Genomic DNA, 14,527 nt, shown 5'->3' with positions numbered 1-14,527 from the left:
TAGTATAGGCGTTAAAGTTCTTCTAATAGGATATTAAGGCATTCTAATTTTGACTTATCGGGATATTTCGCGATAGTTAATTGGAGCGTTATTCTATTCTAATGATATAAATAGAATTACTTTATACTCTTATTTTCGAAATGGCTTTTAACTTTGCGGACTATATTGTTAAAGGTAAGGGTATCGCGAATACATTCAATATTATTAAAGTAATAGGTCTTAGCATCGCCGATAAATATAATTTAGAAGGCTCTGGCGAATGTATTATTGGGTAATCCTAGTAGGCGGCACTTGCTCTTAAAAGATATAACCTTTAGTATAAGGAAATCATCCATTTTACCGCTATATCTATCCTTTATACGATAGCTGCGTAAAAGGTCAGATATCTTCTTCGATATATCATCAAACCCAGTTCGGGAATAATCTTCTTAGCTAAACCCTTTTCGGGTATGATCTTCTTAGGGGTATTCTAGAGGGTATTCCGGAACAGCTTATCGGTAGCCTTACGGTAGGCTGGCGGGAGCTCTAGCTAGGTCATCCTATAACCCGGGTCGGTCTAGGTTTACCGGTCTTCCCGTCAAAACGGTCCGTTTATCGGCCTAGGTAGGCCGATATTAACGGGAAGGGCTAGGTGCCGTGCCTATTTTTAGCATTATCGGATAAGGCATTTAGGCCCAATATCTAGTATCACGGGCGGTAGCGGCATTAGCTTAGAAGGTATCATCATTAGGGTCCTCTATGGAAGGAAGCATATCATCGGGGCCTATGACCCGAGCTCTATTAGGTATACTATAACCTCGAGGAGCATTAAGATAGCCGCCTCGGCTAGCCCGGCTAGGGGTATAACCCCTAGGGTATAGTATTTAATCGGTCGGGCTATAATCTTCGGCCGTTGTATATTATTATTAGCGGGAGCTTTCCCCTATTTCGAATAGCGACCTATTGTAAATAGGTGTCTTCCCTTTTTATTATTAGGACCGGCCCCTATCTTCTTCTTCTTCAATAGGGGCAGGGGCATAAGGCTTTTTCGATATTAAGGGGGGGATAATAGGTTATTATAATTATAATCATGCCACCCTTAGTATTATAAAGTCCCTTATTATTGAAGCTTATGAGGGTCGTCTTAAGAGCCTTAGTGAGGGCATTCGTATGACCATTATGGATGCTTATAATGAATTCTATGAGCCTGTGACTTCCTAGTCGAAGTTGCCGATTAGGATTAATACTTCCCTATAAGGGTTAAGTCGTAACCGGAACATCTTACGGCCTAATTGACGATCGATCTCTTCTTAAGGCCATTTAGGGTTCTATTATTATTAAAGGCATTCCATTAAAGTTAGTATTATGATAGAACCTGATGCTCCAATATACACACCGTAATCTCGTAGGTATATACGGAATTCGCGTAGGAATAGAGGATTAACGCGGTTAAATAGCTATTCATCCCATTCACTATAGTCTTCGTAGAATAGTTCCTATAGGTTATCGTCAATAATACAATCCTTCTCATAGGTATAGATTAGGAAGGCCAGGCGGTTGTATAATGCCATAGTGGTAGCATCAGGGGTAATTGGCTCTATCGCAGTGGCCTAATTGTCATCGAGTAAGGGGGCAAATCGCTATAGCCTTTCGGGTAGTACCGGTTGTGATATTAATGATCGTGATCGTGCTATAGTATTGAGAGGAGGGTTTAAGAGAGGGGGGGGGGGGGGGGATATATTGTAAGGAGTGCAATATTCACTCTTGCAAGGAGTGCAAGATTCGATACTCTTACAAGGAGTGCAAGATCGGCCTTTACCAGTAGGGGTAAAGGAAAGAAAAGAAGGGGTTAATTAGCAAGATAACCGTTCAACGGAATAGGTTATTTGCCTCCTATAGTAAGCAGGTAACCGTTTAACGGAATGGGTTAGCCGCCTCCTAGATACTAAGGGTATCTTTAAAGATCGTAATAGTCAGTATATTTTCTTCCTTCGTAATAGATAGAGGTGGAAGAGGTCCATATCGTTCTTCCAATTAGTTAGTAGTATAACCGTTTAATGGAATAGGTTATCTACCTTCCTAATTAGCACGATTTACAACGGAAATCGTCTCTTCGAGAGTAATCTTGCTGATCTATAATACACCGTTCTTTGCGGGATGTAATTATCCTGTGAGTGGTGGTTATCACCACTAATTAGTATTGATATAAACTCGGGGTACCCAGTTGTACGTAGGGTCGCGCGCGTGGTATCATATACCGTGAGGTCACCAAGTAAAGGATTTATTGACTTTACTAATGACTGAATATCTAAAAGGAAAGAAAGGAAGCAAAAGAGGGTAATTACACGATATGGCCTTTTTGTGCGTGCCGTAGTCACGTGCATCGGCGCGGTCGGGCCGGGCTGCCCGCGTGCCCTACCGGGCTCAGGGGCACAGGGGCAAAAGGGGCAAAAGTGGCCACATCGTGCGCAACGGGTGTGCGCGGCACATCCGTCGCAATGTGCCCAATTGGTGCCCAATTGGGCACCTTGCGACAGCGATTCCGACAAACCCATTCGAACAGTCTAACCAAGCCGAAATAGCAGTATTACAGGCTCGCGATATATTCCGATTTACCACCTATAATAATATTAAGCACGGTAACTAACGCTTATTTAATTCTAGAATAGTAAGAGAAATTAAAGGTAAGGGCACTATAACGCTATACGAAAAATCACGGCTTATAATACAAGGCCACAGTGATAATAAAAAGCAATTAATATTAACCTAATCGCCTACAATTTAACGGGCAAGTTAACGTTTATTAATATCTATAGCTCTATTATTATACCGGTCCTACGGCTTATTCTTATAGATAAGAGATATCATACAGGCCTATGTGCAGTTATTAACCACTTTTAACCGGTCAATTATTGTAAAGTTACCTAAGCAAATTGCTTACTAATATCCCGATAATACCATTATGGAAGTGGTAAAGCCACTATATGGTATAGCTGAAGCAGGCATATATTAGTAGGCAACTTACTTCCGGCACCATCGCGATAAACTAGACATAACCATATTAACATACGACCCTTATTTATTAATATCTAACGATAGTAACGATAATAATAATACCACAAATAATACCGCAAATAATACCGCAAATAATACCGCAAATAATACTACGAATAATACCGTAAATAATACCGCAAATAATACTACGAATAATACCACTAATAATACCACACCTTTTAGTATAATAGGAATGCAAACAGATGATACACTTAGCCTTAGTAATATATCCTTTTTCGACCGCTAAGATATAGAGCTCACTAAGGCAGGATTTAAAGTAAAGCCTAAGACAAAATTATCACCTATAACGCCCCTATTAGTTAACGGTTGCAAATTAACTATTAATGCCGATAATAGTATAATACTATCCCAAAAAGGCCAGAGTAAAAATATCGCCCTTATCGACAAGAATACGCCTATAGCATAATAAACCTATGTCGAACAATGTGCCCGTGGCGCCTATATTGCAACTGTTTCCCAACCCGAAGCATCTTATAACCTATTTATTGCAGCACAATAACAACAGCCTGATTTTAATGATATCGCTAGATTAAATAAACGCTTTAAATGGCAGCTAGATAATCAGGACCGCAGCTTACAATATATCAACCTCAACCTTACTACAGCTAAAATCTTTGTATTTGTGGATGGATCATTTGCCAATAATAAAGATTTAAGCTCCTAGATAGGATATATTGTTATTATTGGCAACGAAAAAGATAACTCGAAGGAAGAAAATACCTTTATACTAACTGGTAATATCATAACATATAGCTCTACTAAAAGGAAACGTGTAACACACAGTGCACTTGCCTCTAAGTTATATAGTATGGTATAAGGAGTCGATATTGCATATGCAATAGGCACGACTTTAAATATAATTACCATAAAGCTAGGATTACTAAGAATTCCTACGGTTGTGTGCATAAATTCTTTTTCACTATACGAATGCCTTATTAAGCTAGGCACCATAAAAGAAAAGAGACTAATAATAGATATTATGGCCTTAAGATAGTCATATAAGCGTCGAGAGATTTATAAGATCCGTTAGATTAACGGAAATGATAACCTTGCCGATACTATAACTAAAGAAACACTAAATAAGGCCCTTAAGACTTTTATCGACTACAATAAGGCTACTATTTATGTAGAAGGATAGGTCAAAAGGTCAATAAGTGGATAAGTATAGCTAAATAATATCTAGTATTATTAGCGCCGTTATTTACAGCAGGTAAGTGAGTTTGTTTTCTTATACTTTATTACGCTATTTCTTATATTCTATTACGCTACGCAATTCCTATTATTTCTTTTGGCATAATGGCTACGATATTCAACGTTTTAGCTAAACCCAATAGGGGTATAATACCGATCGGAAGCACAACCTTCCTAGACCTAGCCACACTTGCCTTTCTATATATCTGCCTTATAACCGAACGATTCTATTGTTTTATTATTATAAAAAGAGAGACTGCTAGTATCGGAATCGTTAGTTAGTAAGTTAGTCAGTCAGTCACTTAGTCAGTGCACCTGACAGTAACGCGGCAGATGTGGCTATAGCATATATGCATACGTAGTCAGTCAGTCAGTCACTTAGTCAGTACACCTAATAGTGACGCGGCATATATGGCCATAGCATACAGGCATACGTAGTCATTGCGTGCCCGGCATACATAGCATATAGGGCACATCGCCGCCCTTAGTCTTTTCTTGCTTTCTTCTTTTTTAAATAGACACTTCATAATATATTCACTTTAGGGACGATCAATACCTCTAATAGGTGATACTGTGATAGTCACCGATACAGTAGTATCACGCGCGCACCCTACGCACTGGGACCTGGGCCTGCTTAATACTATTTAGTCTTCTATCTTAAGCTTCTAGGTCGGCTAGTAAGATAGCATTTCTAATTTTGGTATAGATAAGAGACCTCTTAGTCTACTAGATATTTCTTTTATTATAGTCGTTAAGGGTTTTCAGAAAAGAGCGCTTAATAGGTAGGCGGGAATAATAGAGAGCGTCTAATAGATTAGATATAGATTATAGATTAGAAGAAGAAGTTAGCGGTAGTTCTTAGTAATCTTATAGTTAAGAAGGAGTTGGTAATAGTTCCTAGCAATCTTATAAATAAGAAAAAGTTGGCAGTGGTTTTTAGTAATCTCCCCCTATTTCTATTTAGGGGCTGAGCCTTTGGTCAGGGTTTTCGGATGTAGGAGTATATAAAAACTTTAATCCTAATGCGTTTATATTACGTGCGGATAGGTCCGAGAGTGTATAGGCTTTTATTCCCTAGATTTTATCTAAACTTAGAGCTAAGAGTGGTTCTTCTTTATTAGAATATCTGCTTATAACGATATAAGAGCTCGGCGTTGTCGGGCTATATATATCGCTAGGTAGAGGAGAGATATCAAAAGCGTTATAGTCATATACCGCGCTAATAGCCTAAGTTAAAAGCGGGAAATATTCCTTATAAAGGAACTGGATTATAATAGCCTTTCGAACTATTTCTTTCGGTTTAAGGTTATACCTATAGTTACTTATAGTTGTGGTTACCAGTTTGTCGGGCTTATATATAGTGGTTAGGAGAATTATTCTCTAGATTTAGCTTATTTATTATTATCGGTAGATATTCGGTTAAGGTGTCTTTAGGGTATAGGTGGAAGTATAGCTAGTTAGGTCTATATGTTAATTCTCCTCTTATATGTTCACCGCTAACCGGGCTCATAACCTGTTAAACGTAGTAATGCAATTATGTTGTATTATATGATATGATGAAGAACTAATATATAGAGTCTACGGAAGATGGAGAGAAGAGTATCATCGGGTCGGAATAATATTAGTCCGAAACATCGGGTCAACCCAGATTTCCGATGTCAATAGTCATACCTACTGGTGGACGCCGATTAAATTCCGCTATTGCAGCGATTTTGGGATAGTCTATGATCAGGTTGATTCGGATAACCAACCGTTCTTCGCACGCATGCTAGTAGCAAGTAGTATGTGAGCCTAGGAGCGGTTACGTATTATTGAAAAATGATTGCGTAGTAAATATAATAGCTGAATAGTGACCGGGCGCTGTGCATAGCAGCTCGATATATTGCTAATAAGCCCTTGGATGGATTTGGCATGTAAAGACATTTACCAGTAAAGTCCATATTTGTTTTTGGTACGTTCAGGGTCATTGTAAGGGTTTTGCCGTGCACATGCGGCTCTAGGAACCTCAAGATGGCTTCACTTGCTACATCTCCGTATATACCATGAAACACGAAGTTGTATGGTAGGATATGTAGATTTTGCTGGGGTTTTTTTGCTTAGGAAAAGGAAGATTTGCAACGTCATGGCACTTGACGTAAATTGTCGGAATCGCTGTCGTAAGGTGCCCAATTGGGCACCAATTGGGCACATTGCGACGGATGTGCCGCGCATACTGCCGCATACACGATGTGGCCCCTTTTGCCCCTTTACCCCTGAGCCCGGTAGGGCACGCGGGCAGCCCGGCCCGACTGCGCCGATGCACGTGACTACGGCACGCACAAAAAGGCTATATCGTGTAATTACCCTCTTTTGCTTCCTTTCTTTCCTTTTAAATAGTAGTTATTAGTAAAGTCAATAAATCCTTTACTTAGTGACCTTACGGTATATAATACCACGCGCGCGACCCTACGTACAACTGGGTACCCCGAGTTTGTATTAATACTAATCAGTGGTAATAACCACCACTTATAGGATAATTACATCCTGTAAAGAATGGTGCATTATAGATCAGTAAGATATCAATTTCGAAGAGGCAGTTAAGCAATCTTAGCTATACTAACTAGAGGGAGAACAATTTATAACCTCTCCTTCCCTTTGTCTATTATAAGGAAGAATAAGATACGCTAAATATCACGATATTTAAAGATACCTTTAGTATCTAGGAAGAACGATTTATAACCTCTTCCTATTCTTTCTTTTTTTTACTACTACAGTAAAAGCCTTTTCGAATCTTATACTCCTTGCAAGAGGGAATCTTACACTCCTTATAATATATTCCCGCCCCCCCCCCTTTTCTCTTCAAACCCCATTCTTAATACCATAGCCTTATCATTATTAATATTATAATAACTACGAGAGCTACCTAAGAGGATATAATAATTTGCCTTACTTTTTAACGATAATTAGCTTAACGCTATAGAGCCTATCGACCCTAATAATGCTATAGATATATAGCTTTACAACCGTATCGCCTTCTTTATAGATACCTATAAGGAAAACACCTACCTAGATGATAACCTTTAGGAATAATTCCGCGAGGATTACAGCGAGTAAAATGAAGCCCTATTCAGCCGTATTAACGTTCAGATCCTATAGCATTTCCGTTTAATATTACGGGAACGCGGTATATATATTAGAGCATTGGGTTCACTAATAATACCAACCCTCCTTAAATGCCTTCAATAATAATAAAACCTATAATGGCCTTAAGAGGAAATAACCTGGTAATTTGCTTGTAGTATATTCCTATCCCGGCTCAACCCTATTAGGGAAGCCTTATTATCTATTAGTAATACCGAGCAAGAGATATAGAGGCTCTAAAATACGCCCTTATATATACGCATAAGGCCCCTATTATAATAATCATCATCAATACAAGCACCCACAATAGTTGTGCGAATACCCTCGCTAAGGCTCTCGCTATGGTACTTACAAGCCCTGTCAACGCTAAAGGACTTCGCAACATTAATGGCACGATCACAATTATAGCAACCTATCGTCCCCCTATCTATATCGAAAAAGCCTTATGCCCTTACCCCTGCCTCTATTAAAGAAGAAGAAGATAGGGGCTAGTCCTAATAACCTAAAGGGAAGACGCCTATTTATAATAGGCTACTATTCGAAATAGGGGAAAACTCCCGCCATCAATAATAATATATAATGGCTGATAATTATAGCCTATAAGACCGACCCGATCAAATATATCGCTATAGGGATTATACCCTTAGCTAGGTTAGCCGAGGCGGCTATCTTAATGCCCCTCGAGGTTATAGTATGCCTAATAGAGGTCGAGTTATAGGCCCCAATAATATGCTTTCTTCAATAGAAGACCCTAATAATGATACCCTCTAAGCTAATACCGCCCCTAATACTAGATATCACAAATCACAGTATCGCGGCCTATAGGCCCTAATACCTTATCCTCACCCGATAATACTAAAAATAGGCACGGTACTTGGCCCTTCCCGCTAATATCGGCCTATTTAGGCTAATAAATGGACCGTCTTAATGGGAGGATTAGTAAACCTAGACCGACCCGGGTTATAGGATGACCTAGCTAGAGCTCCCGCTAGCCTACCGTAAGGCTACCAATAAGCCGTTCTAGAATACCCTCTGGAATACCCCTAAGAAGATTATACCCGAAAAGGGTTCAGCTAAGAAGATTATTCCCAAACCGGGTTTAATAATATATCGAAAAAGATATCTGACCTTTTATATAGCTACTATATAGAGGATAGATATAGCGGCAAAATAGATGATTTTTTTATACTAAAGGTTATATCTTTTAAGAGTAAGTACCGCCTACTAGGATTACCTGATAATGCATTCGCTAAAGCCTTCTAAATTATACTTATCGGCGATACTAAGATATATTACTTTAATAATATCAAATGTATTTATAATACCCTCACTTTTGACGATATAGTCCGTAAAGTTAAAGGCTATTTCAAAAATAAGAGCATAAAGCAATTCTATTTATACCGTTAGAATAGAATAACGCTCTAATCAACTATTGCGAAATATCCCGGCAAATTAAAGCTAAAATGCCTTAATATCCTATTAGAAGAACTTTAATGCCTATATTATAGTCTTTTTCCCCCCTTTATAGCTAATATAGAGCTTTATCGATAAGTCCTTAATGCTATAAGGGATACCCCTAAGTATAGTTAAGCTATATATCGTTATGCTTCTATATTCGAGGGTCTTACCGCTAACCTATAGCGATCCCTTTCTATCTACGAATCGATCTATATAAATCAATAGTATTATTTCCTTTAATAATATCATAATACTGATGATGTTGATAATAATATGGCATTATTCACGGACTGTAGATATAGTCAATCCCGCCCCTAACGCTAATTCGGCCCTTAGTAGTAGTATTAATAGTAATAATAGAATCGCGCCTTTCTATCTAGGCCTTATTAAAGAAGATGCTTCGTTTATAATAAAATAGGGTGTTAGTTATCTAATTATTCTACTAAAGAGTAATAAGAATTAAAAGACTAATAGACGAAGAATCGATCCTACCGTACTGTCTTTAATAATAAGAAATTCTATATTTTTTTATAGGAATATAAGGAGCCCGGCCCTTAAGGCCTTAAAAAAGAAGATATAAAAGCTGACCTTAACGATATTATTAGTAATATCGAGGTAATAATAGTAAGAGATATAAACTAGGATACAGAGAATGCTGCTATACTACAAATTACAGCTATACAGTATTTCCTAGCCCCTAGGCAAGCAGAACCATTACTAATGTTATCTATCGAGATATTATAAGCCCTATAAGATGAATTATGCCGATATGCTTTCTTATAGATTAACCCCTTCCGAATGCCTTTATTATTATTACCCGAGCCTGGCAACTCTGCCTTTCTAGAAGAAGAACGCTATAGTGACCATACCTTCCGCAGAATCCTACTAGATACCGGCGCTTCCGGCCTATTAATAGTAGGCCTAAGTTAAGTAAAGGCCCTAATGAGATTAATAAAGACCCTAACTATTGAGGCGACTGATAAAAAGCATATAGTAAACTTTAGCGCAGGCTCTGCTATATCTTCTGGTATACTAAATATCCCGATGATATTCGGCAATATCCCCTTTCACGTCTTTAATAGCGGCACCCTATTGCTTTATTCTATTACGGATATAGATAGGATAGGTATAAAGCTTAATAATATTAATAACCTATTAATCTAAGGGGATACTAAGGTTCCAATTATTAGGAAATAGGGATATCTATAGTAGACTCTCAATACTATAGATACTATAGCCTTCCATCTATCGTTATAGGAAATCCGTTAGCTTTATCATCAATTCGGACACCCCTCTATCAATAGGCTTACTAAATTGCTTTAACGGGCCGGATATAATGATAATATTGACTGTAATATTATCGAGAAGATTACCTATATATGCTATTAATGCTAGATAAACGCAAAGGCATTTAGTCGATTTAAATTCATACTTAAGGATAACGATACCAGCTAATTTAATTATAAAATTATTATTAATATCCTTTATATTAATAATCAGCCGGTATTATATATTATAGATGCCGCAATAAGCTTCTAGGCAGCCAGATTCCTTGATCTATAAAGGCAGAAGGCTTACGATATTTAGAATGCCCTTAAGGAATATTAGATCGATATATACCTTAGCCCGCCGGATTAGATAGTTTATAATGCCGGTCTAAACTTCGCCTCCGCTAAATTCCATTATAATGCCCGGCTTTTATCTATTAATATAGATGAAATTCCTATAGAAGCCTATAATAGTATTAGCAAGGTCGAGAGATATTACGCCCCCTTACGCCAAGCCTATACTATCGTCAATAACGAAGTAGGCAACCTAATAATAAAGGAATAGAAATTATAGCTTACTATAAAGGCTATTAACGATTCCGCTAGACCTAACGGTCTAGTGCCTACGTTATTAGTCTTTAGAGTATATCCTCGACTTATGGATGATTTACCCCCTAGCTTATTAGTATCATAATATGCTATAATATTACGAAAGGCCACTGATGAAGCTAGGAAATACCTCGCTAAGCGATAAGTTTACGATGCCCTCGCCTAATAGAACGGCCCAAATATATAGCCTATCTACCGACTATCCTTATAGTTAGATATATAGGTATAGAAAGAAAAGGGTAGATAGTATAGGCTATACCGGCTAATTAGCCTTAATAATAAGACCTGCATCGTATAGATGCTATATAGCCCGGTTAAGTTCCGATTAATGGTCGTTAAGCTATATAACTATAACCCTAACGATACCGAAGATATCGTCTATACTAAAGGCCCGGCCTACCCCGGTAGGCTAGAAGTTAGGATACTAGCTATACCCGCACCTTTAGCCGCAATAATACCTATAGCCGAGATATTATCGACGATACCTATAGCCGCAGCATTATCGATAATACCTATAGCTGAGATATTATCGATGATACCTATAGCCGCGATATATCCGTCGCTAGCCACTAGCTCTGATCAAGTTAGGCCAGTATCATTATCCCTATCGCCAGTATATGTAATATCCGACGTTATAATTAATAAGGACTAAGAAGAAGCTCTTATTAACGCTATAGCTTCTAATACTGTTATTAATGCCTTTTTCCTAACCGCTAAAGAGCAAGCCGACCTATAGCTTACTAGCTAATTATATCGGGAAGGGAAGATTATAACCCTAGGAGACCCCTTTAAATAGTCTGACCGTACAGAGGTAGAAGCGTTATAGGCCTGCGATATATTCCGATTTATTACCTTTGATATTAGTAAATATAGAGCCTAATGCCTCTTTAACTCACATATAGTATAGGAAATTAAGGGCAAAGGCACGGATACGCCGTATAAGAAGTCGAGGCTTATAATATAAGGCTATAATAATAACGAGAAGCAATTAATATTAACTCAGTCCCCTATAATCCAACGGGCTAATCAAAGGTTATTTATATTATTAGCCCTATCACTATAACGCTCTTACGGCTTATTCCTCTGGATACGTGATATTATATAGGCTTATATGCAGTTATCTACCACCCTTAACAGATCGATTATCGCTAAACTACCTAAGCAGATAGCATATTAATACCCCGATAATACGATTATAGAAGTAGTAAAGCCACTGTACGGAATAGCTAAGGCAGACACTTACTGGTGGGCAATATACTTCCGGCACTATCGCGAGAAGTTAGGCATAGCTATATCAACCTATGACCCCTATTTGCTAATATCTGCTGGTAACGACCGCACTAGCGATACTGACCGCACTAGCGATACTAACCGTACTAGCGATACTGACCATACTAATATTCCTAACTGTGCTGGCGATACTATATGCTTCGGTATCGTGGGTATACAGACTAATAATACCCTCGGACTTAGTAATAATGCCTTCTTCTAACGGGAGGAATTAGAGTTTACTAAAGCAGGCTTTAATGCTAAGCCTAAGACGAGGCTATCGCCAACCATACCCCTAATATTCAACGGCTGCATACTAACGGCTAACAATAACGGTATAACTTTATACTAGAAAAGGCAAAGTAAGAAGATCACGACCATCGACAAAAATACGCCTATAGCCTAGCATAATTATATCGAATAATGCGCTTATAGCGCTTACATAGCTACAGTCTGCCAGCCTAAGGCCTCTTTTAATCTATCTGTTACAGCACAATACTAATAACCTGACCCTAACGATATCGCAAGGTTGAATAAACGCCTTTAATAGCAGCGCGATAACTAGGATTATAGCTTATAATACATCAATCTAGCCCTTACTATAGCCAAACTCTTTATATTTGTTGATGGATCCTTTGCTAATAACAAAGATTTAAGCTCCTAGATTGGCTATATAATTATGCTAGGGAATGAAGAGGATAACCCTATAGATAACGCCTTCCTAACGGATAACGCCTTCCTACTAACCGGTAATATCATCACTTACAGCTCTATAAAAAGTAAGCGTATAACGCGCAGTACATTCGCTTCGGAGCTATATAGTATAGTGCAAGGGGTCGATATTATATACGCGATAGGCACGACCCTTAATATGATTACCAATAGGCTAGGATTGCCGAAGATCCCTACTATTATATATATAGATTCTTTTTCGTTATATGAATGCCTTATTAAGCTAGGCACCACGAAAGAGAAGAGGCTTATAATAAATATTATGGCCTTACGATAGTTATATAAGCGCCGGGAAATCTATAAGATTCGCTAGATTAATAGGAATGATAACCTCGCTAATGCAATAACTAAGGGAACGCCTAATAAAGCCCTTAAGACCTTTATTGACCATAATAGGGCTATTATATGCGTTGAAGGGTAGGTAAAGAGGCCGGTGAATATCTAACTATATTTGGAAGATATTGGTAATATTATAGGTGGCAAGTGTGTGGATTTTCCTATGTTTAACGTTGTGATTTTCCTATGTTCAATATTGTGTTATTTTACTGCGTTTACTGCTGCCCCTTTTTGCCCCTTTGTTTTGGCTGCGATATTCAATATACCGGCTATATGGTATAAGCCTGTACAAGCCGGCCGCGCGGCGCGATAGCGTTATCGGCGGCATAACCTGCCGAGACCGCGCCGCACTTTTCTTTCTATATGTGCGCCTTATATCCTAGCGATTCCGATATTTGCTTCTATAAAAAGAGAAGCTGCCAGTATCGGAATCGCTATCGCAAGGTGCCCAATTGGGCACCAATTGGGCATATTGCGACGGATGTGCCGCGCACACTGCCGCACACACGATGTGGCCCCTTTTGCCCCTTTACCCTTAAGCCCGGTAGGGCATGCGGGCAGCCCGGCCCGACTGCGCCGATGCATGTGACTACGGCACGCACAAAAAGGCCATATCGTGTAATTACCCTTTTTTGCTTCCTTTCTTTCCTTTTAGATAGTAGTCATTAGTAAAGTCAATAAATCCTTTACTTGGTGACCTCATGGTACATGATACCATGCGTGCGACCCTACGTACAACTGGGTACCCCGAGTTTGTATCAACATAAATAGCAACTTATGTTTAAAAGAATTCAGGCAAGTCTCCACAATAGCCCATCCTGCCTGACTCACTGGCAATTCCGGGGAGAAATTCCCGTGCCTTTGTAGGAACCTCTCCGCTCCGAAACAAACTATTCCGCAGTTAGGGTTAACCAAGCACATAACTCTTTCTCGGCAGACATCTACCGGTGCAAATCAATAGACCTTTTCGCATGCTTCATTTGACCAAACTATCAAAAAGTAGATAACCAGCTCTCGATATACTCCCCGCCATGCAAGTCTTGTACGTATTAGACCCAGCCCCCTGGGTAAACCTACAGCCACCGCCCACTCACACTTGCTGATTTCATTGTAGAGCGGTGCCAGTGGGATTTCGGCCCCTGTCATCCCGCTCTGCGTAAGATGACCCGACGGCACGAAAGCCAGCGCCATAGTACCTGGGTCCAGGATCGTTGTGGAAGGTGCCCTGGTCCAATGCCCAGGACAACGGATGGCGCAGTAAACTAGTTGCATGCATGCATGGCATGCACCACATATGCAACGAAGCTTCGTGGCACAGCCTGCGACAAGGTTTTGATATTGTTGTATTAACCCTTCCGGAAAGGGAGGGGAGCTTCGTCTGGTACAAGGTGGGACATGTTCGGCTATACGGCAAGATGACAGACAGTACTCCGTAGTCAGGATGCATTTGGCGGACGGGCAAGGCCTGTCACTCGGGCATTTTCAGTATC

Source organism: Ustilaginoidea virens, chromosome 2 (assembly GCF_000687475.1).
Source record: "Ustilaginoidea virens chromosome 2, complete sequence".
Classification (NCBI taxonomy): domain Eukaryota; kingdom Fungi; phylum Ascomycota; class Sordariomycetes; order Hypocreales; family Clavicipitaceae; genus Ustilaginoidea; species Ustilaginoidea virens.
The sequence above is the reverse complement of the archived record's forward strand: the minus strand, read 5'-3'. Positions refer to the sequence as shown.